The 20,822-nt window shown below is 34.0% G+C and overlaps 1 protein-coding gene, 1 long non-coding RNA gene and 1 pseudogene across 4 annotated transcripts in view; 2 read left to right on the top strand and 1 right to left on the bottom strand.

The window, feature by feature from the left end:
• CSMD3 (CUB and Sushi multiple domains 3) overlaps positions 1 to 20,822 on the top strand; it is a 1,197,521-nt gene that overhangs the window by 646,223 nt on the left and 530,476 nt on the right. The window lies entirely within an intron of this gene.
• LOC309646713 overlaps positions 1 to 20,822 on the bottom strand; it is a 728,077-nt gene that overhangs the window by 435,055 nt on the left and 272,200 nt on the right. The gene's annotated exons all lie outside the window — the stretch shown is intronic.
• On the top strand, positions 4,363 to 20,494 carry LOC309646670 (dnaJ homolog subfamily B member 9 pseudogene; annotated as a pseudogene). Its single transcript has one exon. The product of its transcript is annotated as a dnaJ homolog subfamily B member 9 pseudogene (transcript).

Raw genomic sequence — 20,822 nt, 5'->3', positions numbered from 1 at the left:
GCTGCCAAAATTAACCACTCTCCCTTTGCAAGTTAGCCCAATGTCAAATCATTATAGTATCATTTCTAAGATGTTGTCTTTTGCTGTCTTTTGCTTAAGCAAACTTAATTTGCTTCCATACTGTCCTCTTCCATTCTTTGTTCATATATAGCTTCATAATCTCTGATTTTCTCCAAAATTCTTCCTGCACATTTTTTATCTTCTTACTTTATTTTTATTTCAGGAATCCCAAAGTTTTCTATAGCAGGCAAATTATCAAAGATTACTTTACCATTTATTGTACATTCCTGTGATACAGGCCCTAATTAATTGTCTATTATTCCTGACTTCCCTTAGTCTTTACAAAAGGCTTGAAAGCTAAGAAATTATTTACATTTTGGAGCTGTTTTAAGGTTCATTATCTTGCCCAAGGTCACAGATCTAATAAGTGGTTGAACTGGGATTTAAACCCCCCAGTTCTAATTCCAGAGTTCTTAATGACTGCAGTTTGCTGTGCCATTAGAAAGACTGATCTCTCAAGTTAGAATATAAGTTCTGTCTCTTTGGTGCTGCTTGTCCTTTTGCATTAAATTGTCCTATGGCCAGAACAAAGTGGCCAACTATCAAAGGAAATCAGCCTTTCTACCCCTGGGGCCATGAAGAACAGCAAAAATGCTTTCTCAGGGCTTTGCTTTTACCATTTACTGTCTACTGTATGAAGTAGTAAAGATGCTGATTTTTAAAAAGTGGCAGTATAGCCTTCATTAATAAATTTTCTCAGGTATGAGTTGCTGAGACATCTTTGTTTATAGCAGCAACCTATCGATATTTTATAAATATATATTTTTTTCATTATCAAAATATATAACTTACCAAGTTCAAATTCCTAGAAGATACAAAAACAAAGAAATGCATAGGAAAGCATAAAAACGAAGTTGATTTCTGGTCCTGGATTTAGAGAGAGATACTGGATTTACCTCAAGTGTTATGTTTCATCTGTCTTTATAACTTCTGACCAAATATGTATATATATATTGCAAATGTACTCTTCTTCTGAAAAATTTAATTGCCATTCATTTTCCTAGTGTGGAGTAACATGGATTAGATTCAAGTCAAGTAGGTTAAATTTTTCTATGTTACATTGTTTAAAGTGTGTAAGTTTTTTTCTCACAAAGTAATTCTGTGTCCCTGACTCCTTCCTCCCTGGTGGAGGATAGACAGAGATGAGAACTGCTCTCCAATACAATCACTGATCCTACAGATATGTTTTCATCATAGAAAACTTAGTAAACGGAAGGCCAAAGGAAATGAGAGCAGTATGGGGTGGGCTAGCTAATAGGCATAAAAGAAACAGAATACTTCAGAGAAGAGTTTGTGGTCCAGATCACTCAGCCTTAGAGGCAATAGAGAACTCTAGATGGACCACTAGTTTCCTTCAGAAATTATTAGCTAGTGGTACTAGTTCAAGCTTGTAACAGTTCCTGATTTTGTTTTTTTTAATTAATTAATTAATTTATTTATTTATTATTGGCTGTGTTGGGTCTTCGTTTCTGTGTGAGGGCTTTCTCTAGTTGCGGCGAGCGGGGGCCACTCTTCATCGCGGTGCGCGGGCCTCTCACTGTCGCGGCCTCTCTTGTTGCGGAGCACAGGCTCCAGACGCGCAGGCTCAGTAGTTGTGGCTCACGGGCCCAGTTGCTCCGCGGCACGTGGGATCCTCCCAGACCAGGGCTCGAACCCGTGTCCCCTGCATTGGCAGGCAGATTCTCAACCACTGCGCCTCCAGGGAAGCCCCAGTTCCTGATTTTTAATGAGCATTTGAAAAATATATCCAGGAGGTCTGTCTGATTAGAAATAAAGGACAAAAAAAAAAAAAGAAATAAAGGACAATAGAGATCCAGACACAAAGAGGGGAGCTGGCATAAGTTAACAACGGTTTCCCAATGAGAAATTAAACTAGAAACTTGGGAACAGGGTGCATGGGGAAAAAAAAAAAGGCAGCAAGTAAGTACTTAGCCATGGTAAGCCCTTTGAAAATGCTCACTGAGTGAAGAATGAATAAATAGTGAGGAGAAAGAATGGACATATGCAGTATAAATTAGCTTGAGAAACTGCAGCCTGATGCTCATGTGGAAAGCCAGGGACTCTAATCACCTTCCACACACTGGATTGCATTGGCTCACTTCTCAATTGTCCAAGAAAAAATATGTCCTGACTCAGACTTGATTAAAAAATCAGTCTCATACATTCAACCACTTCATGATCGTATTCACCTTAGTGTCATCCTAAACCCCTCACTTTTTCTCAGTCCCCGCATCTACTGTTTCACTAATTCCTCCTGCTGCTGCTTGTTACCTATTTCTCAGATCCATCCCCTTGTTAGTATTCTTTCAGCCAGTGTCTCAGTACCTCACCATTTCACGCCTGGACATTTAAAACATCTTCCCATCTGGTTTACCTGTCCTCTTCAAACCATCCCCTTCATTGCTCGGAGTAAATATCTGAAATATAAATCTTGCCCAGTTATTCTCTTTCATGACACCTTTACTGTCTAGCATTTATCTCTTGAGTAAAATCCAGTATCTTCATCAAGGTATTAAAGGTTCTCCATGATTAAACCTTATGACCATCTTTTCCTCACTTCCCCCATTACCTATCATTCACTATATTTTCGATCTCCTTTCCTTGTCCATCTTATATAGTTGTCCTGGAATGTCCTTCCCCCACATATTATTCAGAAACTTCTGCTCTCTCTTTTATCCAACCACAGCTACTCTGCTTCCCTGAGTCTGAACTATTCTGCACAAATTTGTTTGCTAACCTCTTTTGTAAAGGTACTGTAATTTTCAAACGTACTAATGCAAACAGCAAATATTTTAAATTGATTGTTTTGAACATATAAAATATTAAAAAACATGTTCAAGATTGTAACAGTACAGACTTCCCTACTAATTACTAAAAAGAATTAAGTTGGCTATATTCCACAAATTGTTTTCACCAGTCTTTTGCTATTCTTTTATTTACCATTGTTACATACTTTAACAATTTATGTTTTTAAGAAGAATCACCATTGTGCAACAGTATAAACAAAATATCATCTTCACCACATTTTAATACCTCAGATAATGATCATTTATATGTATGAGTGTAAATATATATAGTATAGAATACCATAATGTAGACTCAGATATAAAGGCAGAAGGGGCCAGGGCTAATGTGCTTATCTTATCATATTTTATCTGTTCAAAGAACAAATAAATATATAAAGACTAAATTATATTAAGTTACTTCTAATGATAAAACAAAAGGTTTCATAAATTTCTTAATTATAGCTACTTAACCATTACTTTATAGGAGAAATAACAAATGAAAAAGTTTTGAACACATAGTCTCCAAATTTATCATTAAGCATAAATATGATAAATTGAAAATTTAAACAAATATTTGAAATATACTTTTATTTAAGAGTAAGATTATATTAGGCTAAACTACTTTTAATCAAAGTACAAGCTCAAGAATTTTTAGAAAAATGTAGCTTGTCTTGATCCAGAAACTTACTTTTTGGGATACTTTTCTTCTTCTTTGCCTTGTTCTAATTTTGATATTTTTATTAAACCTTCAAAGAACTGTATATTGATTTTATATAAAATTATGAACAGCATATTTAAAATTTTTTGCTTATAAATGAAAATGTTCTCTTTACATTCATTCAACAAATCCTTTACATCTCCCTTAGCAAGCAAATATAACAATGGAAGCCATGAATGTATTTCTGAAAGATGTTTTTCCCATTAAAATTCCCATTTCTTAGTTCATTTTAACAGCATAGAACTTGCTAAAATGTCACTTGTGTTACTTCTGTTGGAAGTGGTTCTTTTTTAAAACCATGTAGCAAAATAAGATATGTTGGACCACTAATTATCTCTGAAGATATAAAAAGTTGAAACCTTTAGTGAAATTCAATATTTTCAGCTGCCTTTAAATGAGAAGGAAAAGGCTTAGTTGGAATTTTCTAAAATACAGGGCCACTAGCAAGAAAAAAAAGAAAACAACAACAATAAAAAAACACAAGAATTTCATGTGTGGGAAAATCAGAGAAGCATCTATACTTCATAATCCTGTCCAGAGCCCAGTGTATATTAATATAGCACATTGAAAGTAATATAGTTCCCACATGAAACAGGATTATTCTCTATACCCAAAATTATATTTCTGTTCATTTGAAAGCAAAATTTGTTTGCACAAATTTCAATAAGTAATGTAAAAATTGAATTTAATAGAAAACATTTCCATTTTATTTTTTTATTTTTTTGGCCACACCACACAGCTTGTAGGATCTTAGTTCCCCAACCAGGGATAGAACCCGTGCTCCCTACGGTAATAATAGATACAGTTTTTCTGGACTAAAAATAGAAATAAAGATCCTTATTTTCAGATACATTATTTTGGCATCTGGATTCAAAGAGTTATGATAGATGACACATTGTTATTTAGATAAAGTTGTCAGGCTATTAAATTTCAAATAATATTTGTGGTATTAATAAAATATATTGTGGGGACAAAGGAAGGAGAAAAATTTACTGTTGATTTTGTTAAATATATTGGATAGGATTTTTCCCTATAAAATATATCTCTCACCTCTTTCTTGAACTCCATATCAAATTGTTAATATTTTCATCAGGTTGTACCACAAATCTTTAAGCTCAACATGTCCAAAACAAAGTCTTTACATTTTACTAAAACCTTATTTTCATATTCTCCACCCCCCCCCCATGATGACTCATCTACCTTAGACACTTCAGAATCATCTTCTCAACCTCCCATCCATTCTTTTTCTCAATTACTTGTTTAAATGATCCCATCTCTTAGAAAGAGGGATATACCTTTATCTCATCTCAGCCATTTATTCTTTTTTTTTTTTTTTACTTGACTCACTATAGTCTTCTAACTGGTCCCTATGTCCCTAGTATATGCCTTCTTCATTCCAAATTTATCTTGATAAAGCATAAATTTGATCATGTAATTTTCTGCTTCACTAACACAAACCAGCCAAAAGCCAACCAACCAATTAACAAAAACAAAAAACTTTGATAAATCTGTGTGGATTATATTATGTGAAATCAATTTAGGAAATTAATTTTAAATAATATATAGTAAAGTATAAACGTCTTGGAATGTCATATTGAAGCTTTTATAATTTGCCTACTAATTTTCAGTATGTTTACAAACAACATGGAAAACAACAAAGACTCTGGCAATTTAATTAAATGAAAGTCAGATAAAGGGCTCTACTGAATACTTATTTTCTAACTACAAGCAGTTAAAGGTGTTGACACTTTACCTCTGTAGCCCTCAGCACATTTAGCGTAGTACCGTGGACAGAACAACTGTTTGGTAATAGTATGTATTTGAATGAGAAGTAAAATAATTTGCCCAAAGAACTTAGCAAGAACCTCACTTAATAAAGTAGTTTTTAGTTCAGAAATGTGTGCATAATCAAAGACACAGAAATGCCATCTGGTGGTAACTTACACAAAGCAGCTGCATTAAATGACTTCTACTGCTAATAGAAGGTAAACCAGAAGTTTGAGGTTGACAATATAACTTTTCAAGCAAAAAATCATATTAAAGGTAAATAATTATAAATACACTATTGTTCACATAGTTCACCTTGCTAACCAAAACATTCACCTTCAGGATATTTGGCTGGAGTCAAGTAGCGTTTCACTGACAATACAATGGAAAAAATCTCATTAATTATAACTTCCAAGTGCGATACATACATATACACATGCATGGAATATGATGTATTAATACAGTAGCACTTGTATACAAATGAAACAAATATGAGGGCATGCTCAAAAATGTTTTACCAATACAAGTGTATAATCAAAAATATTTCTATATTGTGGTTGTAAACGTGTGAACTAAACACAGAAGAAGAAGAAAAAAAAACTTTTTGTAAGTATTTTTAACAACTTCCTAAATAGCTTTGATGCAAAGTTACAGGAGCCAGAATTCTGTAAAATACCAATGTCTTACTTTATACTTGGCTATGAGTAAAATAAGGTAAGATTCATAATGAAAAATATTTCTGGATCTTACCTCTAGTATAGATTTCAGTAGTTTATTTGAAGCCAAAATGTTCAATTCCCAAGTCAGACAGTAAAAGAAAAGGGTGAAAAAATTAAATTAGCTATGTATTTTTTACATATATTCTACATATATTTATAAACATATATGTTTATATGTTTTACAACATATTTATTTATAATATCAAAATTAATAATTGCAGTCTACTTCAACTAGAATCAGTTTATTTAGGAATTCCATTGGCGATCTCCTTTTTTGTAGGTGATTGAGGTATTTCTATTCAGCAGCACATTTAATGAGAAATAAATGAAACTATGGCATGGTCCTTCCAGCAAGTACATCTTGAGTTGGCTCCATGTTAGTAAATAAATCAGAAGAGTCAACGAGGTCATTTGAAGATGTCCCATGGTTAATTGAAACAGAGATTGCGTCTACTTCTTTAAAAAAAGACATGGGTGACTTCTTTAAAAAAAGACATGGGTGACTTCTTAATCAGCCCTCCACTTTTTTCTTATGGAAATTCCTGTACTAGAAAAGGGCACGACTCTGGGGAGAAATTTGTTTGAATAATCACATCTTCACAAAGGAGAAGATTGTTCAGTACTGAGGTTTTAAAAAAGGAGAGATTTTTTCCAGTAACAGATACTGTTAGCAATGCCTCATAAGACTTTTAAATCAAACACGTTAAAATTAGGACTCTCAGGGGTCCACTGAGCCATTCCCCTAAAAGAGCAGCACTGGTCTGACTCTTCCTGCTGAAGTTGGAGATTAATACTGGAGATTTGGGAGGAAATATGGCTACAGAAATGTGAAAACACTTTAAGTTACAAATTATTTTAAAAACTCATTGAAGTTCAAGAAAAAATGTAACAATAAATTATTATTTTCTTAATTTATACAATACTCGTTTGGCCCCAAAACAATGCAATATTCACTGTTAGTTTAATAGGCTTCAATTTCCATTAGCAGTATTTAAATTCCTTTATGTTAATGAATGATCTGCATTTACACATAATAGCTTTTAATAAAAGTTATAGACTAAACCTTTTAGTTATCAATAATCTAATATTTAGGTGTAGTGCTAAGGATAAAAAAGAAAATAAAAACTGACATTCCATTTTGTCCCAACAAATAACTGAAATTAAGTATCTACCTGAGATCATCTTAGTCTATTCTAACAGGAGAGGGAGCAATTCTGCCCCCAACCTCTGACTGCTCTTGAAGACCAAAAGGCAGACTTATGCTTTCATCTACTTCTGCTAGAAAAAAAAGTTTTACTCCTGGAAGTTTTCATGTAGAATCTGCATGTTACATTGGTTATTTGTGGCCATGTCATATTCTTTAATTATTTTTAACAAAACTGATGATAGAATAGTGTCATATGCCAGGGATGGGAGGTATTTGTGGGATAGCAGTGAGTGAAGTGGTTAAGAGTTTAATATTGGAATCAGATGGCATGGTTTGGATTTGAATCCCAATACTTATTTGCAGCGTGACCTTCATAAGTTACTTACCTTGCCTACATTTCGTTATCTGTAATATATGGTTAATAATAGTATCTCATAGTGCCATTGAAAGGAACACATTTAAAGTACTTAGAAAAGTGCCTGGCACATACAACACTAAATAAATAATAGCTATTATTCTCAGAATAATAATTATTACTATAAGACATAATTTTGCTCAAAAACAGAATTTCTTTCAGTCAAAATTTTGTTCCAACTAAGAAAATTACAGTGAATAGCATAAATGTTATTAAGAGCAAATAACACATTTTACAATAATAGTTTGAAAATAAAATCAACTTAATGGTGTTCAAATTGAATAACATAAGGAACCCTGTATATTAATCAAATACAGAATGGATATACTATCACAGTAATTGTTATTCAGTAGTTACTCTTTAAACATTGCTAACAAAGATCTTATTATCTAGTAGGAACCAAATAGAATTCATAATATTAGTTGTACATAATTCAATACAATGTAAATTTTATGAATTTGTCATTAGGGCTTTCTTTATCATTCTGAAGTTGAGTTCTGATCCTAGTAGAGAATTTTTATGTAATATCATAACTAATTTTAATGAAGCTATCACTAACCTTTCAGTAGTGCAGACAGTGTCATCTAGGATAGGTCATCAAAGACAAGTGATATTTGTACCATTTAATACAATGGGCAAAGCCTCCTTTATCTCACAGCTGTTTACTTCATTGATTCTGCCCTCCTTCCTGAAAATCAGAACCAATAGGGATTTTGATTAATTCCTTCAGTCCGTATATTTAGGCCTTTATCTCTAAATTGTCTTAAACAAATATTTCCACAAGATAGCTAGCTAGCTAGCTAGCTAGATAGACAGACAGACAGGTAGACAGACTACAAGAATCATGGGTACTTGAAGTAACAAGTCATTCTCGTTCTCTAATAATTCAAGTAAAACATCTTTTCTTTAATGGGAAAAACAATAAGCAAAAAAACTCATTGAGACACTCTAATAAAAAACCTGTACACCAGTATGGTACATTATTATTCATTGTTTCAATGTACTAAAATTTGCTACAATTTAAAAGTTGAAATAAATAAGTTGGGTGGGGGTCAAAATATAAGATGCTTCCAAAATGTAAAATCAAAAATAGAACTAAAAACTTCAAGGCACCCTTTCCACAATTCAAAAAAAAAAAAAAAAATGAATTTTGCATTCCACTGTAGCATATGCGCAACTCAGAACATGATGTCGAGGCAATTATGTTATTAACTGATTGTTTTCTAAGAAAAGCAGATGGTAAAATAAATTATGTTCTTGGGAATTTTTCTTAGACTTCCTATTTCTAGAGAGCATTCTTCCATGAAGAATTAAAACAGTTAGTGAAAGGGCTCCCATATTAAGTCGCTTAATGGAGAAATGTTTCCCTGTCCACATTACCAGTGAAATTTTGCCATTCTGGATTTATTCTTTTGGGTAAAAATCCAGTCTTTGAAATAGGAACACCTAAGGATAGTTTTAAGTTATCATTGGTTTTATTTGGGTACCAGAGAAGAGAAAGGTCTGCAGCTGGTCCAGACACCTGTTGGGAGTCAGCTCTTATAAGTTTAATGAGCTGCTCTAAAATACGCATTGAGTATAGACTTGGAACAAGTAACCAATATGTTATACAGGTATCCCCCACCGTTCTTTTTATTTTATTTTATTGATTTAATTTTTATACAGTGGGTTCTTATTAGTTATCTATTTTATACGTATTAGTGTATATACGTCAATCCCAATCTCCCAATTCATCCCACCACCACCGCCACCCCAACTTTTCAAACGTTTGCTTCATGCCACTTCATTTTCATGAAAGATCTACATTAGTACCTGTTTTCACTAACCAAAAGAAACCTGAAGAGGATTTTTCACTTTTACGAAAAGAAGTGAAAGGTGAAAATGGCGTTCAGCATTGTTTTGTAGTTAGCTGTTGTAGAGGCAGTGTGCACCCTGGGCAGTGAGAGTGACACCACCAAGCTCCTTTCCTGGGAACTACACTCAGCATCTCAGCGTCAAGCTGCCACAGCTTTGAACTATGTCTATTGCATCTATGCTTTATCTCAATTTATTTTGTGCATCTATTAGTAAGACGTGTCCTAAGGTAATTGCTTCTTCGCTTTACTCTTTATGGCTTACAAAAGGTTTCATAGGAATGCTTTGTTTTTGGATAGTGGGGGAAACCTGTACCCCTCTTTTCACATAGCCAGAACACAGTCTTGGACACTGAGGGTTGAAAGTGAAGTGGTACCCCTCACTATTACACCTAAGAAATCACTCACAAAATATGTGTTTCTAATCTCCACAGCTCTGAGCTCTGCTAGTTGAGGTCTTACTTCCTAAGAGGACAAAGGAAGTCCACTAGGGGATGCAACAATTCTGTTTTTCTTGTAGTGGAGTTTGTCCCCTGACTGTATTGAGCTTCTTAAACCACTCCATCAACCGGCAAATAAAGGATTTACTGTATTGACTGTGGTGATTGATCCTGATTATAAACGGTAGATAGAGTTGCTGGTGTACATTGGGATCAAGAAGGAGTATGTATAGAAGCCAGTAGATTTTGTAGGCTGCCAATGAATACTTTGCACAGAAATAAATTAATGAAAAATTACAGCAGATATCAACAGGTTCATAAATGGCTCAGACACTTCAAGAATAAAGATTTGGGTCATATCATCATGACCAGCTGAAGTGGTGGATGAGGGCAAAATATGAAACACATGGTGAAGAAAGAAATATAGACACCAAAAATGGCTTTGTGAACAATTGCAGGAAAAAAAAGAGTGGGATAACTATCAGTATTTTCTCCCTTGCTTTGTTATGGACATATTTGCCTATGTATAGACCAATTTTTGTTCTTTCTTCTATTTCTCTGCAATTTAATATACAGCATGTTGGTGGTGGTTAGCCTTGTCATATAGGCTTTAAGATGTCAAGAGGCTTTGTGACTGAGCTAGGTGATGGGAACTAACAGTAACTGCTGGGAAAGTGCATCTTTCCCTTGGAGGAGAGAGTAAACATGTCTTCATCTATACAAAGGCAGACTCCCCTGTTCAGTGTTGATTTCTCCAATGGGAGGCACTCACAAGAGACTTTATGGCAAAAAAGAAACAAAAGGTACTGTCCCTCAACAGGCAGATGGGTTCAGGGGCTTCATCAAATGGCAGATGTATAGTTTTACCAGAGGTTTCACGGCCTTCTCCCTGAAAATTGCCTACTTTGCGGTTACACACAGCTGAGATTGTCAGCAGCAATTCCCAGTGATTCTTGCACTTTCTGATTTACTGAATGCTGGAAGCCACTTCCCTGTCCTGACTGTCACTCTCCAGGCTCTTCTCCAGTTTTGTAAACTTTCGATTTCCTGTATTAATCCTTCTTGTCTAAGTAACAGAGAAGTTTCTCTTTTCCCATTAGAACTCTCTGATACAGTAATACTATATTTTCTCCTAACAAACACTTGAAATTACTGCTCTGAGGAAAATGAAAGCTTCTCTTCTCAACATAATTCATGTCCCTAAAATCTCAGCTTCTCCCCATCTTTTGGATAAAACTGTAGGTTTGTGTATTTTGAAAGGAGATCTAAAGTGACTTTTATCTCCACTAATATAATATCTCTCACAGTGATAGAGGAAGACTAGAGTTGATTACATCCTGACTTAGACCTCCGTTCAGCATTTTCTTCTTTTTGAATCAGGTCCCTCCACCACTTTGTACTGTGTCTATCCCGAGTGAACAAAGAATCCGCAGTTCTCATGTAATCTGTCAAATACCAGTATGTATACTTACCATCATTCTCGCCTACTTTCCAACAGCTTTCTATCAAGTGTGCTGTACTTTCTGCATGTGCACCTTGTATTATTCATCAAACTTTTCTCCTATTCACCCTTTCTCCAACCACACAGGCCCATTCTTCCCAAAACTACTTTAATATTTCAAGATAAGTTTTGGCAATTTATGTTCACTTTTTTTTCCTTCATAAGGACCACAGACAAAGGCAATTTAGTCAATTAAAAACTAGATGATTTGTAAGCACAAAGAAAGTTGGGATAGTGAGTGGAACGCTTAAGTCTCAGTGTCTTTAAAACTCCTTATGTATTGGGGGTGAACAAACTCTTTGCTGGTATTACATAAGTTGACAAGGTGTAAAGCGTGTATAGGCATTTCCTACGATAACTCCTAACAGCAGTTTATTAGCTCTGCTCCCATTCTATATAGATCTCCTCTAATACTTTCTTCATGTTCTTTCCACTAACAGGTCATTTATAAAATCATTTAAAACATGTTAGACATTCAGGAAGAATTCCTGGTGCGTAGAGGCTCTTGAGCTGTTTCTGCATATCACTTTTTTCACATATTTATAATGAGGCCTTTTTTTCCCAATTTAATTCAACTTTATTTAACAGCATTGCCTAACTATCAACCATGGCCCTGGAATACAATTATGTTCATCCTTTCCAGAAATAGTAAAAGAGATACATTTCTCCTATAAATGTATTGCTTTAAATTTTACTTAGTCTTTTCTTTGTAAAACTGAATTATTTTAATTATAAAAGCAATACATGCTTTTATATTAAAAAATAAAGATATTTTAAAAATAAAATTAAACAGAAGAAAATATTGGATTGGCCAAAAAGTTCGTTCAGGTTTTTCTGTAACATGGGAAAAAACCTGAACAAACTTTTTGGCCCACCCAGTACCTGTGGCTCCCATTCATCTCCAAACCTTTGCCCCAAAGTAACAGGTTTTTCATTTAATATTTTTATTTTTAATAGCACTTACCACCATAGCTTTATACCTAAACCTACATCTCAACTTGTTGATTTATCAGAGTTATGTAGTATCTTTTGACACCAGCAATGAAAACTATGGAATTAATGTGCTTTACTTCTCATCTATCTTAGCCACTCCATTTTCCAACTGAAATAAGTGTATAGACATTTTTAGTTTTTTAAATTACATTTGGTACTTAAAAACTTATTTTAAAACATTTTTATCAAGGAAAAAATCAAGGAATAAGTACACATGGTAGCAAGAACTGAAGAGCTTATGATAAAAAGAGTACTAATCTCTCCTTCTTACCCCACAGGGAACATTTTAAAGCTATTTTTATTTTCAGTTTTCTGGGTGCTGTTACCTCAACAATTCTAGATAAATAAATGTATACCTCTATTATTTTATATATTTTTAGATAATATATATATTGACTCTCTGGGGAAAAAAAAATAGAATATCACTCACTTACCCTACCCTCTTTCTTTTCTTTGTCTCCTCCTAATGGGAACGAAAAAAAAGAGAGAGAGAGAGAGAGAGAACAATGCCTTGAAAGTCAATGAAGAAAGTATATCAAAGAGAAGCATGTATAACCAGTAGGGTTATATTGCATGATAGGTAATGAGAGAAGGACTAAGAATTTATCATTGAATTTTATAAGATGAAAGACATTGGTGTTTATTACAACAGCAGTTTTTATGGAGTTGTTGGGGAAGAGGTTGATTAGAGTGGTTTTAAGAGAGAGCGAGAGATGAGGAGTTGGAGACATGGATTATTGACTGTTCATTTCAGAAGACTGACTGCAAAAAAGACTAGAGAAATGGAGTAGTAGTTGGTGGGGGAAACAAACAAGAGAAGTATTATTTTAAAGTTAAGAGAAACACTAGCATTTTTGAACCCTGATGGGTATGAACTAGAGAGTGAAAAAAATTATGATGTACTAGATAGAAAAGAGAATAGCTGGAATGATGTTCTTGATTAGGAGAAAACATAGATGATCTAGTGCTCAAGAGGATAGGAGATGGTAGGTGGGTAAATAGAATGCTGAGAGTCTGTAAAATTTTCTTTTTGATTGATTTGGATTTCTCAGTGAAGTAGGAAATAAGGTTACCAACTTGTGACTTTGTAAGGCCAGTAACAGAAGATGTAAAATAATTATCCAGGAGAATATAGACCCACATCATTACTGCCCATAGGTTACAAATGATTGTGATTTGAAGCAAGATTTCCTTTTGACTGGAAAAAAGAAAAGAAAAGAAACCACTTAGTTTGGAGGAATATAATATTTTGAATAGATATTTTATAATTAAAAAATAAAAGCCAAAGAACATTTGCAAATAGAAAAGCAAATTAAAATTACATGTGAATATCTTAACACCTCATACACAGATTAAGATACTTAATTGATGGGCTTATATTTCAAGTCAGTAATTTTTATCCAGAGTACTAGAGTTTTTAAATAAGAATGGAGAGACAGGTTACAGGCATAATTTTGTGTATGCTTTCAGAAGTAGAACATTTTTAGTAACATCAGAATAATCTTTTCTTTTTAAACAATAAGAGCTACTACTTTTACTGGTCTTCTGTGAATAGAACTTGTTTTTTTTAAACTTGCTTTTGCAGTAGAAAAAATCAAGTTGCTTAACACAGTAGTATGTAAACCCTGTCGTTGGCTCTCTTACCTCATCTCATACTACGCTACCCTTGGATCATTCTATTTCAGCCACAGTGGCCTTTTTGTTGTTACATGAATATGCCAAGCACCTACACACCTTAAGGATTTATACTTACTCTTCTCTCAACCTGCATATATGCTTATGTTTCATGTACTCTCACTGTTAAAAATTTTACTGTCATAAACAAAGCCCCTATGCTCTCTCATTTCCTGCATTGTTTTACTTCACAGGACTTATTACCATCAAGAAATTATGTGTTTCACTTATTTGTGTATAAACTTTCTCCACCCATGTGAATATATAAAGTGGGGATTTTAATCTTTTTGATTTGTTATTCCCAGCACCAAGAATCATGTCTTTATGATAGTCAATAAAATTATAGAATTGAAAAAAAAAATCAAAAAATTAGGTACTCAAAAGGTAATTATTTTTCTTTTTATTATGATTTCTGGCAAACTTAACAACTACACATTCCCTTTTTAACATCATATAAGGCTGCCTTGTGCCATGACTGGATTTCGTTTTGTTTTTGTAACATAGACCATCCTCTGTGTACCTCCTCTTGTGCTTGCAGAAAGCACGTTTTTAGTATCCTCTTTATGAATTGTACTGTCAGGAGGTTTTTTTTCATTCAACATACTTGTAAATTGTTTATGAATAATTATCGCTGGGTATTTTCATTCCTTTCTCTTTTTGATGCACAGTAACTTATTAGTTAACCCTCTGCCCTGGGTATATTCTAATCTTTGTGTAACATTCTATAGTACTACTCTGCGACTATCAGAGAAAGATTTTAGTCTTCTTTTGGTAAAAATAAAATTCTTGGCAAGGACTGAGTTTTTAATAGAGCTGCAAATAGACCATCCATTCTCATGTTTGAATCAAAGACAACATGAAACTTCATATACAAAGCCACTCAATACCCCCTCCCCACCTCCGCAGTTTTAGCTACTGAGGCATACTGCTGTCCCACTACCACGTAGGCTACAGTGCTACACAATAATATTTATTTATTGAATAAAATTAATACTAGTGTGTTTCTTTAGTCCCCCAAACTAATTCTAACTTCTAAAGAGTCTTTTGTTGTTATTGTTATTGTTACTATTTCTTCCAAAAATCTTTAGGACCTTTATCCAAGGGAAAAGAACTGGAGGAGAGTGAGGGCCACCAGTTTCTAGTACAGATTTTGGATTGAGGTTAATTTTTTTTTTAATCTCTTTTTTTATTTGCAATAAATTTCTGCAGAATCAACCTCAAAGAGGATTGTATATTATACCCTCCTCTATAACCAACATGATATTTGTATTGCTCTTTAGTTTAGATGGCATGGTAATATAACTAATATTTATTCATCTTACAAAAATTGATAGTGGAAACAGATATGCGCTTCAATTCACAATTTCCAACATATATTTAATTCTGTTCTGGTTGCTTTATTGTAGCATATTTATGTTATTTTTATCTGCAAATTAGAAGAAAAAGGCAATTTTGCTTAAAATATAAATAATAAAACAATTCATTTTAAACATTTTGCTAACAACTGTGTGATAAATAAAAATCATGACTTATCAAAAGCCCATCCAGAATGTACTGTTTGGTTTCAGTATGAAGCCCCGTACATTTTAACAAAATATTTTACACTATTCAGTTAATTTATTGTTTTCTTAATGATTAACTTTAAAATTCTAACTTTTTTCAAAGCAAACTTCCAGCTATTTCAAAGGAATTTTTTCCATTTCTTTTTAGTAAAAAGAGTGTAAAGTTGTAGTCTACCTCAGTTCTTCCATTAATCCAGATGTCATCCATTAGAAATTATGTTCAACAGGGGCTGGGAATTTGTCTCCTAACATATAAGAGTGTCTAACTTACTTGTAATAGGTAATCAATAAATACTCATTGAATGAATAATTTCCTGGCAAACTCAATAGTCTGGATCTTAATTTCCTTTTCTTTAAAAAGGGGGAGTTGAATGAGGATATCCAGGATTAACATTCAAGATTTTATCTGATAAAATTATAAAACTAGTCTAAGAATTTGTTCTTGGACCTGACAACTGAGAAATAAATTTTTAGAATTCTGCTTGTCTATTTAATCGAGAGAAGATAATTAAATTAATTTAATACCAATGAAAGTGAACTTATCTCTGCAGTTAGCTACAATTCAGCTTTTCAGTTGGAAGTTAGATACGTGCTTGTAAAATAGTTGTATACATTTAATAAACCATAAATTAAAACATTATCTGACTACATATGCTACAGATTTTTTTTTCTTTTTATTTTATGTATTGTCCTAAAATATAATTTCATCCAGGAAAATAGGATTTTTCCAGGAGAAAAATCCAGAAGCCTGAAATTTCTGTCACTCTTCATTCTTCATCATTATGACCTAATGATGTTATATTTGATAAGCATATCAGTTCTGATGTGTATTTGTCTCTCCTGAATTGTAAAAAGCACATTTCAGTTACTCAGGCTAGAGATTTTATTCTTTAAACTGGTCACCGTGCCTCTGGCCACACTTAGAATTTAGATTGCAAAGGAATATTCAATCTTTCATCTAATAGCACTCAGCCTATTGAATATTTAATTATTTTCCTTAAAATGGTAAACAGTTGGAAATACTTTCCTCCTAAAGGGACAGCATTCTTTTTCTATTCTCTTATGAAGCTAATATATTTTATTTTAATTGCAATACTTACCATTAACAAAGAAGATTGAACATGTTTTGTCATTTAATTCCTATTTATTTATAAAATATTACTACAAAGAACAGAAAATTGAGTTACTGTATGTAACACATTAAAAGGGGCAGTGTAGCCAAGGACAGTAGTATTGCTTGAAAGCATGGGCTACGTAGTCAAGCCACACATCCGAATTCTTTTTTTTTTTTTAATAGATATTTATTGGAGTATAATTGATTCACAATACTGTGTTAGTTTCTATTGTACAACAAAGTGAATCAGCCATATGCATACATATGTCCCCATATCCCCTTCCTCTGGAGCCTTCCTCCCACCCTCCCTATCCTACCCCTCCAGGTTGTCACAAAGCAGCGAGCTGATCTCCCTTTGCTATGCTGTTGCTTCCCACTAACTAACTATTTTACATTTGGTAGTGTATATAGGTCGCTGCTACTCTCACTTCACCCCAGCTTCCCCCTCCCCACCCCGTGTCCTCAAGTCCATTCTCTATGTCTACGTCTTTATTCCTGCCCTGCCACTAGGTTCATCAGTACCATTTTATTTTTTCAGATTCCATATATATGCGTTAGCATACGGTATTTGTTTTTCTCTTTCTGACTTACTTCACTCTGTATGACAGACTCTAGGTCCATCCACCTCACTACAGATAACTCAATTTCATTTCTTTTTATGGCTGAGTAATATTCCATTGTATATAGCACATCCTAATTCTTGATTCAACTCTACTAGCTGTGTGATCTTGGAAAAGATCAACATAAACCTCAATTTTTTTCACCTTTAAGACTGGGTAACATATAAGATTTATTTCATAGGTAATGAGGTAATACATATAAAACACATAGTGTAATTCTTGAGAAAAAATAAGTATTATCTTATTATTGTATATTATTGATTAATATGTATATGATCAAAAACGTGACTGTTGTCAAAGAGCATTGCTTTTAGTTGCATTATGGAAAAAATGTTTAAAAAGCTGTGCGAAATGCGCTTGTGGATTTATTCATTTATCATACACTTCACTGCTAAATTGAGAATGGAAGCTGAATTGCTAAAACAAGAAGTTTAAAAGGTAAAAGAACAAATGATTAAATTTTTAGGCAACTGACTTAGGAAAAGAAAATAAAAAAGTATACGTGCATACAAATTATAGACCCTTGAAAATAAAATATTGAAATTAGGCCAACTAATAACCCTGCAATGGCCTCTAAGTGTTAACGTGAAAGGAAGAGTCACAGTCTCTCATTTTAAATCAAAAGATAGAAATGATTAAGCTTACTGAGAAGGCATATAGAAGGCTGAGACAGGCTGAAAGCTAGGCCTCTTGTACCAGTTAGCCAAGTTGTGAATGCAAAGGAAAGGTTCTAGAAGATGGTTAAAAGTGTTACTCCAGTGAATACCCAAATGATAAGGAAAGTGAAACAGCCTTACTGCTGGTAATGGAGCAGGTTTTAGTGCTCTAGAGAGAAGTTCAAACCAGTCACAACATTCTCTTAAGCCAAAGCCTAATCCAGAACAGGGCCCTAACTTTCTTCAAGTCTGTGAAGGCTGAGAGAGGTAAAGAAGCTGCAGAAGAAAAGTTTGAAGTTAGCAGAGGCTGTTCATGAGGTTTACGGAAAGAAGCCATCTCCGTAACATAAAAGTGCAAGGTGAAGCAGCAAGTGCTGATGCAAAAGCTGCAGCAGGTTATTTAGAAGATCTATCTAAGATAATCGATGAAGGTGGCTACACTAAATAACAGATTTTCAGTACAGACAAAACAGCCTTATATTGGAAGAAGATGCTGTCTAGGACGTTCATAGCTAGAGTGGAGAAGTCAACACCTGGCTTCAAAGCTTCAAAGGACAGGCTGACTCTCTTGTTAGGGGTAAATGCAGCTGGTGACTTAAAGCCAGTGCTGATTTACCATTCTGAAAATCCCAGGGCTCTTAAGAATTATGCTAAATCTACTCAGTGTGTGCTCTATAAATGGAACGACAGAGCCTAAAAATAGCACATCTGCTTACAACATGGTTTGCTGAATATTTTCATCCCACTGTTGAGACCTACTGCTCAGGAAAAAAAAAAAAAAAAGTTCCTTTAAAAATACTACTGTTCATCGGCAATGGACCTGGTCACCCAGGAGCTCTGATGGAGGTGTACAACAAGATGAATGTAGTTTTCATGTCTGCTAACACAACATCCATTCTGCAGCCCATGGATCAAGGAGTAATTTTGACTTTCAAGTCTTATTATTTAAGAAATACATTTGAAAAGGCTATAGCTGCCATAGATAGTGATTCATCTGATGGATCTGGGGAAAGTAAATTGAAAACCTTCTGGAAAGGATTCATCATTCTAGATGCCATTAAAAACATTTGTGGGTTTCAGCACTGCCCTTTTAGGGGTTGGGGCCGGAAGTGACGCCAGGCAGAGCAGCAACAACAGTTTTCCACGTGCGTGTAGGGTACCAGGGTCAGGATATTAGAAATGAATACTCCCCAGTCAGTTTTCATCTTTGAACCTGCATTTTAATGGTAACCGAATTAATTTTGGCCTCAGAAAGTTACTATGGTATATTAGGTGTGCCAAAGTCAGCATCAGTGTGCCAAAGTCAGCATCAGAGTACCAAATCAAGAAGGCCTTTCACAAGTTGGCCATGAAGTGCCATCCTGATAAAAATAAGAGACCTGATGCTGAAGCAAAGTTCAGAGAGATTGAAGAAGCATATGAAATACTCTCAGATGCTAATATTAAAGAATTACTAGAATATGATACACTTGGACATAGTGCTTTTACTAATGGTAAAGGACAAAGAGCTAGTGGAAGTCCTTTTCAGCAGTCATTTAACTTCAATTTTGATGACTTATTTATAGACTTTTTTTTTGGTCAAAACCAAAACACTCGGTCCAAGAAGCGTTTTGCAGATCACTTCCAGACAAGCCAGGATGGTTCCAGTAGACTAAGGCACCATTTCTAGGAGATTTCTTTTGGAAGTGGGTTGTTTGATGACATGCTTGAAGATACGGGAAAATGTTTTCTTTTAGTGGTTTTGACACCACCACGAATCAACATACAGTACAGACTGAAAATAGATTCCATGGATCTAGCAAGCACTGTAGGACTGCCACTCAACGAAGAGGAATTATGGTTACTACATACACTGACTGTTCAGGACAGTAGTTCGTCCTTTTTCTGTTCTCATTAAACCCAACTAGTTGACTCTTCTTCAATATCTTTGATGCAGAACCAATTTTTTGTGAACTATTTTGACAAGTGCATGATTTCACTTAACTTGACATAGCTATTAAATATATTTAAATTGCTTTTGACAAATTCAGCAATATTCAGTTAGTAGAGAAATAGCTAATTATTAATTTCCCTGATTAGGCAAGGTTCTTTAAGAAAAGATTATAATTCTGCCTGGTCTTTTTTCTCTACCTGCCCTTGGGCTGATTAACATGACCAGTTTTATTACCAAAGAAAGAATGAGTTTGCCTGATAAATATTTAAAGGTTAAATTTTAAAAGTTATTGTAGATTTAAATTGTGTGAACTTGAATGCTTTTTTGGGAGTGAAACCACTGCTAATTTAAAATTGCGTACTCTGTAACATCTCTGACTTGGGTTGCAAAATGTACGTGAAACTGTATAACTGAGTCATTCAGCAAAGGATAGCAAGCAGTATCTTGGTTAATTTCTACTGAAAGCTTCAAAAAGGTATGGTTGAATATTTACCACAGAACCATGCAGAAGAATTGGAGTAAAGGAAGTGATTGTATTGCTCATAGACATTTACACTGAAAGAAAGTTGAAAACTTAATATTGCCAAGAGATTGTTACATGGCTAATGATTTCATCCCTGGCTAATAATTTTGTAGTGGTGAAATCATAGCTGTTTTACACATCTTTTCACATTTCTACATTTCTTTCTTAATTGTTGGTGCTCTAGGTCTTAGTATGGATTTATGTATTTTTGTGTGTGTACGGGTTTTCCTATTTGCACTCATCTTTAGAGATTGACTAATACCTCATTCTGTTTATAAAAACAGCCAGTAATTTCTATGCAATCTTATTATGTGCAAAATTTTTAAATCCTAAGAAATGTG

The sequence above is a fragment of the Balaenoptera physalus genome, assembly GCF_965194825.1.
Source record: "Balaenoptera physalus genome assembly, chromosome: 17".
Taxonomy (NCBI): domain Eukaryota; kingdom Metazoa; phylum Chordata; class Mammalia; order Artiodactyla; family Balaenopteridae; genus Balaenoptera; species Balaenoptera physalus.
This window is presented reverse-complemented; position numbering and strand designations above follow the sequence as displayed.